Source organism: Xyrauchen texanus, chromosome 6 (assembly GCF_025860055.1).
Source record: "Xyrauchen texanus isolate HMW12.3.18 chromosome 6, RBS_HiC_50CHRs, whole genome shotgun sequence".
Taxonomy (NCBI): Eukaryota; Metazoa; Chordata; class Actinopteri; order Cypriniformes; family Catostomidae; genus Xyrauchen; species Xyrauchen texanus.
The window spans coordinates 11,588,185-11,600,892 of record NC_068281.1 but is presented as its reverse complement, the minus strand read 5'-3'; the positions used below and the strand labels follow the sequence as shown (position 1 = coordinate 11,600,892).

The 12,708-nt window shown below is 37.0% G+C and overlaps 1 long non-coding RNA gene across 1 annotated transcript; it reads right to left on the bottom strand.

Annotated features, from left to right (window-relative positions):
- Nucleotides 1-10,072: 10,072 nt before the first annotated feature.
- Nucleotides 10,073-11,324, bottom strand: LOC127645758 (uncharacterized). The gene is made up of 3 exons (XR_007970801.1): nt 11,268-11,324; nt 10,297-10,426; nt 10,073-10,182 (listed from the first exon to the last, which is right to left on the bottom strand). It is a non-coding gene; the product is annotated as an uncharacterized LOC127645758 (long non-coding RNA).
- Between the last annotated feature and the right edge of the window lie 1,384 nt (nt 11,325-12,708).

Here is a 12,708-nt window from a genome sequence, read left to right as displayed (position 1 = left end):
GTGTATCATTGCCAAGTCATTAACTACCCATGAATCCTTGAATTGTTAATGCATCATCGTGTCGTGACTTAACTTGGTGGGGCACATAATTATTAACTAACTGTTAACTACTCATGAACTGTCATCAACTGATGCCTTGTTAATACATCATGTCACGACTTTGCTTGATGAGGCATATCATTATTAACTCATTGTTAATGAATTAATTATCATCAACTGATGACTTGTTAATGCAGCATCATGTGACATTGCTTGGTGGGGAGCATAATTATAAACATACCGTCAACTACACATGTACTACACTAGTATTCATCCCAGTTAAATCTCATATGGTTTAGCATCATTTGGTTTGACATGAGGTAAAAGCTGAGATGCGACATTGAATGCGTGTGGATGAGGAGTGAACTGAGTGGTAGTACAGACAATAGGAGGGTGAGTATGAAGAGAAAGGAATGGAGAATCACACAGAATGGGTTGAGATCAATTATTATTAATAATAGTTATTGGTGGCAATCATTAAAGGAAAAGTTCACCCAAAATTGAAAATTCACTCATTTACTCACCCTCATGCCATTACAGATGTGTATGACTCTCTTTTCTTATGCATAACACAAACAAAGATTTTTAGAAGAATATCTCAGCTCTGTGGGTCCATAAAGTTGTGAATGGTGACCAAAATTTTTAGGCTCCAAAAGCACATAAATGCTGCGTAAAAGTACTCCATATGACTTCAGTGGTTTAATCCATGTCTTGTAAAGTTGTCAAATCTGTTTGCAGTGAGATCAGACCAAAATATCTTCTTCGCAAAAAACGTTCACAAGGTTTTACAACCTGGACGTGGCATCTATCTCTTCATAAGTCCTCTCTGTTTAGAGCACTTTTGATATATCCAATGGGTATGCCAAAACCCTTGGTTACGAGTAGGCTACCAGTTATAATTAATACAGCCAACAATATGTGCGCTGTGGTTATGATACCCATCTGAATTCTCAAGCACTCCCTATAAAAATAAAACCTACTTTTCCAACCAGGGTTGTGAAAGGGTTAAAATCACATTGTGTGATCTACTGTTTATAGATTCCCAGACTATATTAGAACCCATCTAGTATTACCCATGTGGGGTTATTGATTATATAAATACACAAGGTATTTCTACTAGTCATCTGCCTGCTGGCCTGTGACTCTGTATACATGTCTATATTTAAGTGTTTTACTATTGGGGATTTGACGTCACGTAGTGTGGTGGGATGGGATTCTGTTCCCCATAGCAATGTTGAGTGGACTCAAATCGAAAAGGGATCGTCTCTGGTCATGCATGTAACCTTGGTTCCCTGAGATGAAGGAAATGAGACATTGAGAAAGCTGGCCACAATACTACTTCAGTGATTTGAGAAACGAGTAACGCCTCTGTCCCTCAATCAGAAAATCTGAAGTAATGATGCTTGAGCACCTGCTTATGTATTCCTGACACATGTCTAAAGGGACAGGGCTAAAACATTATTGCCAATCAGAAGATTTGTGTTATTGTACAATGGTTTAAATTAGATTGTTAAGGAAAGAACATTCCCCACAGCAATGTCTTGTTCCCTTAATCTCAGGAAACAGAGGTTACTGTATATGCATAACTGGGGACTTATTGAAAAAATTGCTATTAATTTTAAATAATTGTGAAGATTTTGTGTGAATTTACCTCCTAGAAATTTGGGTCATGAAATTTAGGTCTGAATATTCAGGCTAACCTCATCAAACAGATTTGCACACCTCCCTTCTTCCATGGTTGGAACAAACAGATAGTCCAGCTCAAAACATACACCACTGATTGTTCTAGTTGCTGGGTTTCCATACAACAATTTTTATGCAAATTTGAAATCTGCACTTAAAAAAAAACCTGAATGGAAACATTTTACAAGTAAATAAACTCTCAAAATTAGCATGAAAGTGTACGTATAGGCACAGTTAGATTTTCTTGAGTTTTGCATAATGCGTGTTATGGGTGTGCAATAGCTTGATGTGACCAGCCCAACAAAAAGTCCGACCTTGGCACACAATTCTTCGAAAGTAGCCCTTGACATTCTGAAGTGTTTAACCCACAGCTCATCATCAAAGTGGGTCCTCACAATCCGTATGGTCAAAGCAGCCATCTCAGCCCTCATTGTTTGAGACATTACACACATTTTATGGCATCTCCTCGCAGCATTAAATAAAATGATTTGCAATTGCTCCAGTACAACAAATACAACTTTCCCTGAAGCATGGAGGTCATTCACCATAATGACAAGACGGGCTCCCTCAAGATAATGCGCATGTAGTGGATGCAAACGCATATTGATTTGCATATTCTTTAGTCATTTTTTTAGAAGTACGCTTAAATGCAAAACATTTGGATGGAAACCCAGCTAATGTTGATATGCTGGTTGGAATGCTCTAACAAACAATGGAATGTTTTGATAGCACCACAGAGAGGAAATCAACCTACAAATTACACATTTGCAGTAGTCTCTGTACATTAAAATGGAATAGGAGAAAGTACTTATACATTCAATTAATTAATTCCACAGGATGTTGAAACCTGCATACCCATTGACTCATAGAAGGATGTAGTTATGCATAAAAAAAACAGTTGTTGAGAGGTTAATGTGTTTCAAGAGCAGAAAAAGTAGAAAAGTACTGTGGCAGGTGTTTTGGTGTACTGACTGTTTTGTTAATTTATTTCTAAAAGTCCTTACGGAACACAAACAGTGCCCTGAAATTGAATTCAATGTTTGTACTTGCAGACAAACGGAGCAAGACATCCAATTTCACAACCACCAGCCTTACCACTTCTAAGTTTGTATGAGACCCTGTGAAACTCCCACCAGTACTGTGAGTACATCTTCAAAATATCAATTACACAACCTCTTGGAATGGCATATCACAATTCTGTAGCTGGACAAAATAATTGTGAACAAAACCCTGACAGTTTCATTGGGTTGAAAATGATATAGTCACTACTGTGGCAATTTAATCTTCTAAACTCCTCTAAGTACTTACTTAGAATCTCTTGGAAGTTCAATTTTGGCATCGTGTTACAATTTCTCATTTGTACATTGACTTTAATGAATACAACTAAAATGACAATTTTGCATCTATCTTTATAATTTCTTCTGATTCAAAATGTTCTCTTTTTTTCCCTCTCTTTTTGTTTCACAAAATATAGCACCTCCATTGCAGCAAGTGAATGTATACCCTGCAAAGAGCAATCTGTGCCCAGACAAAGTGAATATTGCTCAAAGCTTTAGAAGTGTAGTGTCAAAATTACCCTGAGAGCATTCTCGATGAAAGTGACAGCACAGATTTGAGAGGAGCTCTCAAATGAGAGGGGAGAAGCCAGGCACACTCAACAGAATCGCTCCCGTGGGAGCCATCAAAGAGGATTTGTGTTTTACAGAGGTATATTATCAAACTCACATTGAATATTCAATACTCAGTATAATTTAAAATTGGAATCCCACCCCTACTCAAGACCCAGTACTCTCTTTTTACGAATACCTCTCTGCATCTGCATTCCCAATATTTACTTCTATATCTGTGCTGTTTGCCTGTATGCTAAATTGTCCTGCACTGTCTTTGTTTCTGTGACCTGAGCCTTGTCCCTAACATTCCAATGCCCAGTGTACCCTGTGTAAGCTGCGCAAATGATAAATAAAATAGCTTGACTAAAAATAATTTAACAATTCTCTGTATTGTTTTTCACATTGGTTGAAATGGGTTTTAAATGCCTTGTATGACAAATTGTTAGATTGGTTTATCCCACTCAACATTTTCTATAGATATAAAACAGTAACTGAACATGAACATCCCCTTGTATGACTGACACCTCACCTTTCATACCTCAACTAAATTATGTAGAAAAGATGTTGAATTTCTGATTCTAGACTGTACACTCACCTAAAGTATTATTAGGAACACCATACAAATACTGTGTTTGACCCCCTTTCGCCTTCAGAACTGCCTTAATTCTACGTGGCATTGATTCAACAAGGTGCTGAAAGCATTCTTTAGAAATGTTGGCCCATATTGATAGGATAGCATCTTGCAGTTGATGGAGATTTGTGGGATGCACATCCAGGGCACGAAGCTCCCGTTCCACCACATCCCAAAGATGCTCTATTGGGTTGAGATCTGGTGACTGTGGGGGCCATTTTAGTACAGTGAACTCATTGTCATGTTCAAGAAACCAATTTGAAATGATTCGAGCTTTGTGACATGGTGCATTATCCTGCTGGAATTAGCCATCAGAGGATGGGTACATGGTGGCCATAAAGGGATGGACATGGTCAGAAACAATGCTCAGGTAGGCCGTGGCATTTAAACGATGCCCAATTGGCACTAAGGGGCCTAAAGTGTGCCAAGAAAACATCCCCCACACCATTACACCACCACCACCAGCCTGCACAGTGGTAACAAGGCATGATGGATCCATGTTCTCATTCTGTTTACACCAAATTCTGACTCTACCATCTGAATGTCTCGACAGAAATCGAGACTCATCAGACCAGGCAACATTTTTCCAGTCTTCAACTGTCCAATTTTGGTGAGCTCTTGCAAATTGTAGCCTCTTTTTCCTATTTGTAGTGGAGATGAGTGGTACCCGGTGGGGTCTTCTGCTATTGTAACCCATCCGCCTCAAGGTTGTACGTGTTGTGGCTTCACAAATGCTTTGCTGCATACCTCGGTTGTAACGAGTGGTTATTTCAGGCAAAGTTGCTCTTCTATCAGCTTGAATCAGTCGGCCCATTCTCCTCTGACCTCTAGCATCAACAAGGCATTTTCAGCCCACAGGACTGCCGCATACTGGATGTTTTTCCTTTTCACACCATTCTTTGTAAACCCTAGAAATGGTTGTGCGTGAAAATCCCAGTAACTGAGCAGATTGTGAAATACTCAGACCGGCCCGTCTGGCACCAACAACCATGCCACGCTCAAAATTGCTTAAATCACCTTTCTTTCCCATTCTGACATTCAGTTTGGAGTTCAGGAGATTGTCTTGACCAGGACCACACCCCTAAATGCATTGAAGCAACTGCCATGTGATTGGTTGATTAGATAATTGCATTAATGAGAAATTGAACAGGTGTTCCTAATAATCCTTTAGGTGAGTGTATATATGAAAGGTATCAGGCATTATAGTATTTCGACTACACTAAATAAGTCAAATTGTATTTCCAGGTTTTTGGACAGGGTACCACAGTAATGCCACTTTATTAACATAGTAATTTCATGGTATACTCTTAATATTTTTAGACAGCAATATAAATAACATGGCAAAATTGTATCTCCTTCATTGTACTATGGTACTGTCACAAAACCTTTTAGTAAAGATAGGTTACCCTATTTATAGCTTTAAAGGGGTCATGACATGGCTTTTTTATAATTTGTAATGTTCCTTGGGGTTCACTTATAATATTAGTAAAGTAATATATTTTTAAAACATAATAATTTTCCACCCTTTCCACCTTGAAAACACTGCCTTCACGTTGTAGTGTGGACTGGGAAAATGGATATATCTGAAAACAATGACATATTTGTGTTATAGCGGTGCTGTTGTGCCTGATATTAAGTTTGATATGATTGTTAAAGATACATTTGACATTGTACAACCTTCACATTGCATTCCTTCAAAGGCGATGGGAGGTTTATTCGGATTTGGTGTCCCGCGATGGAACACATGGACAATATTGCTTTCAGACCATACATGCAACAGTGATTTTTTGCTTGCACAGTAAGGGGATTTAACTGTTTTTATATGTTTCAGTGTGGATGAGCAACTTTTGGAAAAGGATTGAAAATGGCAGTGTGGATGGAGAGCGTTTCGAAAATGAAAACGGCATTTTCAGATGTATCCAGATTAATGTAGATGTAGCCTAAAAGAAGCCTATTCTCCCATCAGGTATAAATTACCCTTAACTGGCCCACGCTAACCAGTCAAACCTTGACCATTTGCATTAAACAGATAATTATGCCTTTGGTGAAAGCAGCCAACACTTTATCATTTTAATATTGTTCAATAAAATAAATAGTCTTTGATGAAATGAACACAGTTACTTAGTACATCCTTTTAAGCACTGCTAGTACAAATACTGTTCTTGGAAAGACAGCATAAAAAGGTGGAATGCAGAAGGAAGGAGAGAGTTAGACAAAGAGTGTGTTTTATTTGTATGATCAATGATTTTGCTTTTAGCTAGTGGGAGTTGGTATTGACTTGCATAATAGATCTTGCACTTCAAATATGTAGATGTGGGAGGACTAGCAACATGTTCATGAACTGTGCAGTCTGCAGATCAGAGCATTCGCCCACAGTAAGAAACACACAGCATATTGCTGCCGTGCAGGATAATTTATATTTTATTTTTAACTCTGGAGATATCGATTGTCAAATGTGGCTTGGGGAAATGATGGCCAGTTCATAAACGGCTCTCTATCCTCTCAATGAATTATGCACCAAGAGTGTGCTAGAGTGGGCAGTGGAATTACTTAAATGAGGGCTGTGATTAAGCTGTTAATGCCTGAATTGTGCGTGAATTGACGTGAGTTGAAAATCAGACAGTGAAGGCAAGATTCTCAATTACCTCAGTGACAGGCCACGCAGATAGCAAGGAGACGTTGATTCAATGTAAACTTTTAGTTGTAAGGGTTGGGATCAGTAGTCGATCAATTTTCAATGTTGAATCAACATTCATTATTTGGTCGGTTCATCAGAACGTTGTTAGGTCGACAATATAACATATATTCAAAAATCATAACGTTTGGTTGAGCACATGCACCTTTTTTAATCCAAACCGGGCCAAACGTCAGTGGATGTGTCGACAGAAAAAGGCAAGAATAAATGTATTTTTATTCATCATTCTACACAATGTTTTGTCAGTCTATCATTGAATATCACTTTAGATTTTAATTGTTTTATCCTTCAGTGTCCTCCGTGAAGCAGCCGGTAACTGCGGGTAAATTTAGATAATTAGCCTAGTTGGATTCATTTCAGTTGTTGTAGATGGTCAACTTTAACATTATCAATTTCACTCATATTTTCTAAACTTTAACTTTAGTTAATTCACTTTTCTGTCTTCTGCTTGCGAATGTCCTATAATGTGCACAAGAGCCTGCAGTGGTGTATAGATATTACAGTTAAATTTTTTGTTAATGCATGATTTTCTGTAATGCTGCTTTGAAACAATGTGTGTTGTGATGACTTGACTTGACCGCGCACCATACGGAGTCAATAATACACATGGTGAATTAAATTTTATCTGTCATTACTTTCTCAAAACTGTTTTAATTTTAGGGACAAACCTCGTGGTTCAAATGAGCATAGCAAAGGTAGACGTCTCAAGTTATATTTATAATATTACAATTGTATGTCTCACAACAATATAATAATAATTATAATAGATTGTCATCTGCAAAGTACCAATAAATTGGGCTAGAAAACAGTTGGTGTCTTTTGTGTTTTACCTAAAGGATTAAATATAATGATTTGATGATGATGATGATGATGATGATGATGATGATTAGTAGTAGGACTGTTAATAATACTGCTTAATAATGTCACTTGTACATATTTTTCTACTTCAGAGAGATGTCCAGAGCCTTATCCCTGTTTCATTTGCATCATGCTTCAGAAGGTAATAGTTTTTGAAATAAACTTTTTTAGGGATTGCCTTTGCAGTAAATCCACCCCAACAAGGCTCAAATACAGACAACAGAGGCATTTCTTTTGTATTGTATTGCCAAATATATCAAGATAATGTTTAATATACTGTAGGGTGGAGTTAAATAGAATAACCTGTTTTTTCTTTATAATTCTAGACTATACATTCATTAGACTTGCTTTTATTATAGAATGTCCCACTGTTGAAATGCAGTTTCAATGTGATTGATGCCTTTTCTTTTACCTTTAGGGTGGAACTACTCAGCAGGGCCACAGCACATCACTGAATGGTAAAGGCTTTCTCATCATTGATTACTGTTTTCCACATTTGCAAGCTTACATGGTGTAGACTATTAAATAGATGTCAGTGGAAATAAATGTGGCCTGTACACTTAGATGCACATGAATTACTCCAGAAAAAGTACTAATAAAATATTTTGTAATGCTTAAAATGGCAAGAACATAAAAATGCCTCATAAATTAATTTATGAAAACAAATTAATTTATTGCTATTTATCTAAATGTTCTTTTATAACATACTTCTTTTATTGAAAGTTTTGCAGCATTTTTCATGAAAACAACATACAAAAGGTAGGAACATTTACCATGAAGTCAGTGTATTTCTCACAATGCTGCCATGTTACTTTAAATTAAGATTGTTAATTGATGCTAGAGTTTTAATACAAAGCCACATGAGCTCAGTATTTGCAGGGACTCTATTTTCAATACTTTTCACAGAAATTTGGCCAGCTCACTCACTGCTCCTCGCTTCGGCCTCTCAAATGCTGTATTGCCCTGGACACAAAAACCTTTATCGAGTTTTAAAGGCATCATACCATTTGTTATAGTATTGGGAATACTCCTATAACCAGATATGATTTGAAACTGGGTAATATGGCAATATTTGAATTGCATTGCTTTTTTTATTGCAGGTCTTCTGTGAGCCCCAGCTGAAGACCAAGAACTTACAGATGTTGTCATTAACCTGTGTCAACCTGGACAAACATCTATTCCAGTACTTAAACCACACAAGACTTTTTCTGCTTTTATATGGATGGCTGTCTACTTGCAAGTTCTCGTCAAATTTAGATGTATGCAATTATAACTTGAACTGCAAGAGCAAAGAACTTGATCCAGTTGCCTAGAATACCTTAAATTAAAGGGATAGTTCACAAACATTTTTTTTACAAGGATATCTCAGCTCTGTAGGTCCATGCAATGCAAGTGAATGGTGGCCAGATTTTGAAGCTCCAAAAACAGATAAGGACAGCATAAAAGTAATCCATTCAACTCTAGTAGTTCAATCAATGTCTTCTGAAGTGATTTAGTTGGTTTTGGGTGAGAACAGACCTAAATGGAACTCCTTTTTCACTGTACAACTTACTATTGCAGTGTCTAGGCACGATAATGATTTCTGGCTCGATTACACTTCCTAGTGCTTGACGCATACACAGAGTGCTAGATAAAGTGAGGAAGTGTAATCGAACTTGAAATCTTGATTACCAAGGAGGCTGCTGATGTGATTTATAATGAAAAAGGAGTTGTATTTTTGTCTGTTCTCACCCAAAACTGATATTTCTTTTTGAAATGTATGTCTTCTAAAGCGATATTATTGCTTTTGTTTTGAAAAAAATTTGACATCTAGGATAAACAAGCAAACTCACCATTGTGAGTAAACATACAGATAAATACAGATCTAAACCATAACCAACGAAGCTTCTATACAGCGTTCCTCCTACTCAGCTGTAAACAGTGCTGATCTTCTGGCTGTGACTCACATGCCTCCGTTCTCGTGTGTTTCAAATGCCAATGTGATTATGTCACATGCGTGTACTGCTGCCGACCGGAACCATGATTTACAGTTAAAAAAATGACTTAAATATTTATATTTTTCCACACCAAAAGCAATAATGACGGTCGTATTAATGACGTTTATGCTGACTGTCTGTGATTTTTGGAGCTTCAAAAGTCTGATCACATTCACTTGCATTATGAGGACCTTCTGAGTTTAATATTTTACTATCTTTCTTCAAATGTGTTCAGCAGCAGAGAGAAAGTCATACACATCTGGGATGGCATGAGCGTGAGTAAATAATGAGAGAAATTTCATTTTTGGGTGAACTATCACTTTATAATTCTACTCTTGCAATAAATAAACCTTTTACCTTTGTAAAATTGTTGCAAACATGACTTTAGTAACCATGGTAAATAATAACCAATAGTAACCATGGTAAATAATAGGATTTCAAATACCATGGTTAAACAATGGTTTCTGTAGTAAAGTATATAATGGTTAAATGTTTTTTGTTTGTTTGTTTTTTTTTTTTAGCAGTAACAGTAGTTTAATTATGGTTGGAAAACCAGAGGAACCATAAAATTCTACATTTATCACCATACTTTTCATTGTCCTTTGTTATTACAATGGTTTTACTATCACGGTTTAAGTATGAAAAAATCATCCCCCTCTGTCCTTTTAAGGGTCTCCGTATCTTTCAAACCTGTGTTATGAACACAAAAGAAGATATTGCAATATTGAATTTCAGTCAACCACTATCTTTTATAGAAATAAAGATGCAGTGGTGGCTCAGTGGTTGAGGCTCAGGGTTACTGACCAGAAGGTTGGGGGTTCAAGTCCCAGCACCACCAAGATGCCACTGTTGGGCCCTTGAGCAAGGCCCTTAACTCCAGGTTGCTCCGGGGGGATTGTCCCTGTGCACTGTAAGTCGCTTTGGATAAAAGCGTCTGCCAAATGCATAAATGTAAATGTACATAAAAATGGATGAACTAACTTTTAAAATCTGTCAAATTGACACCACCTTTAGCCTGTAATTTGTTATTATACATCCATTTGTAAATGTAACAGTGTGAAGTCATATATATATATATATATACAAAGATATAAAAGTTAACTCCACAGTATTTGTGTTTGTTAATGCATATTTTGTATAAATAATATGAGTATCTGAATGTGCTGTGTCTTTAAAAGAGTACATATATATAGGCTGCTTTATTCATTTTTAAATGTATAAATATGTTGATTCCATGACATCGTTTCAACATCAGGTAAGCAAACCAATTAGATTGTTTTTATATTAGTTTTCAATGGCGTGAATGACGTAGAATAAACTTGACTCTGATGAGCAAAAAAGATGCGGAATCAATGTCGTTTGGATGCCACTAGAGACTCTACGTTGATTCTATGTCAGTTTGCTATCTGGGCAGTGAATCTCTCTGTGTGTGGTTAACACTGATGGTGTATTTAAACAATCAAAAATAATTTCTTGCTTCTCCAACAAGAAATCTATGAGGTAGTGAAAAGCATTTCCCATATGTCATCTTGTAAGTTCTATCACAACAGGGTAAGAGGCCATTCACACGAACATGTTTCTCCATCTGTGTGCAGGTTTTTCAATTGTTTTTCTATGTAAAGTACGTTAGAAGGACATGTTTGACCATTGCAGCACAGTGATTTTTTTAGCATCTCATGCAAGAGTGACACATTTTTAGATGTCAAGTTAAAAATAACTAACTTTTAAAGGGTTGGTTCAACTTTTAAATTAAAATTCTCTCATGATTTACTTACCTTTAAGCCATCCCAGATGTGTATGACTTTCTTTCTTCAGCAGAACCGAAATGAAGAAATTACCCAAGTTCAGCCAGGAAACTCTATTGGGCACAAGCTGATAGCCTTTCTGAATGGTATGCCTTCAGTCAATTGGCTCACTCACATGTGACATGATAAGCCAATCTGTTTGCTTGGCATAATGTGGTTGGTTTCTTAAGTATATTTGAGGAGCCAATCAGCTTTCATATCTATCTTGGGTAGTGTATAAATAGCTCAGTCCTGCAATAGCAGTTCACTGCAGGGCACTGAAAGAGCTTTGCTCTGAAAACCACCTCCATCCCTAGTTCCCACCTGTCTATATCTGCTACATGGGATTTAATGGATGCCTAATTGTGCAGCTGCATGCCTTTCATGCTCAATTCAGCATGTCTTTTGCACTGTTTTGTGCAGCAGCAGCATGATCACATGCTAACTCATTATGTTCATAACAGTTACTTGCTCAGCTGCAGCAGCAGCAGTGTAGAAGATCTAGTCTGCCAAGACCAATATATTATCCATCTTACCTAACTCAACATGCCAAGACTTTCAGAGAGTTGTCATGGCTGAAAATGATAAGCCCATTTCAGCTCTGTTTGTCCATATATTGCAAATAAATTGGAAGCGATTTTTAAAAGTTAAAAGTTTGAATTATCTATTTGTTTTTTACACAAATGTATCTATTCGGTTCAGAAAACATTCAATGATTGACAGGAGTCATGTGGATTACTTTTATGCTGCCTTAATATGCCTTTTGGAACAGCCAGCAGCCTGATTGGACCTGTTGACCTGTTGACTAACAGCCCCTGAAATGGGCTTTTAAATATCTTCATTTCAGTTCTGCTAAAGAAGGAGAGTCATACACATCTGGGATGTCTTAAAGAGAAGTAAATCATGAGATAATTTGGATTTTTGGGTTAACTAACCCTTTCACAATGCTTCTCAAAACACTGGTGTTCTCTAACTCTGTCAAACATTTTTAGACTGAAGGACGTGTTCGGTGTGAAAGGCCCCTAAGGAAGGAAGTCAGTGTTCCTTATAAGGGATATTTAAAATTAAATGTATTTTATTTAAAAAGATTTAAAAAAAAAAAAAAAGAAAAGTGAATGCATATTTAGGATGTATAGTATTTGGGTCACACCACACCAACTCGGGAGCTGTGATGAACCCAGATGTGGGAGTTTATTTCACAAAACACAGGTAAGCAGTGAATTCAGGTAAGGGATAAAGTCTTAGAACACATTCTTCGGTTAAACATAGAACAATGGCAGAGGTCACAAATCCATAAATCGTCAATTCCTACACGGCACTTTCCAAAACAGGAAACTTAAGCTTCAAACAGGCCTTAAGGAGAGTTACTTCCATAAACTGAGGAGCAGGTCTATATAACAAGACATGAAGTACATACAGTGTTCTCAAAGTC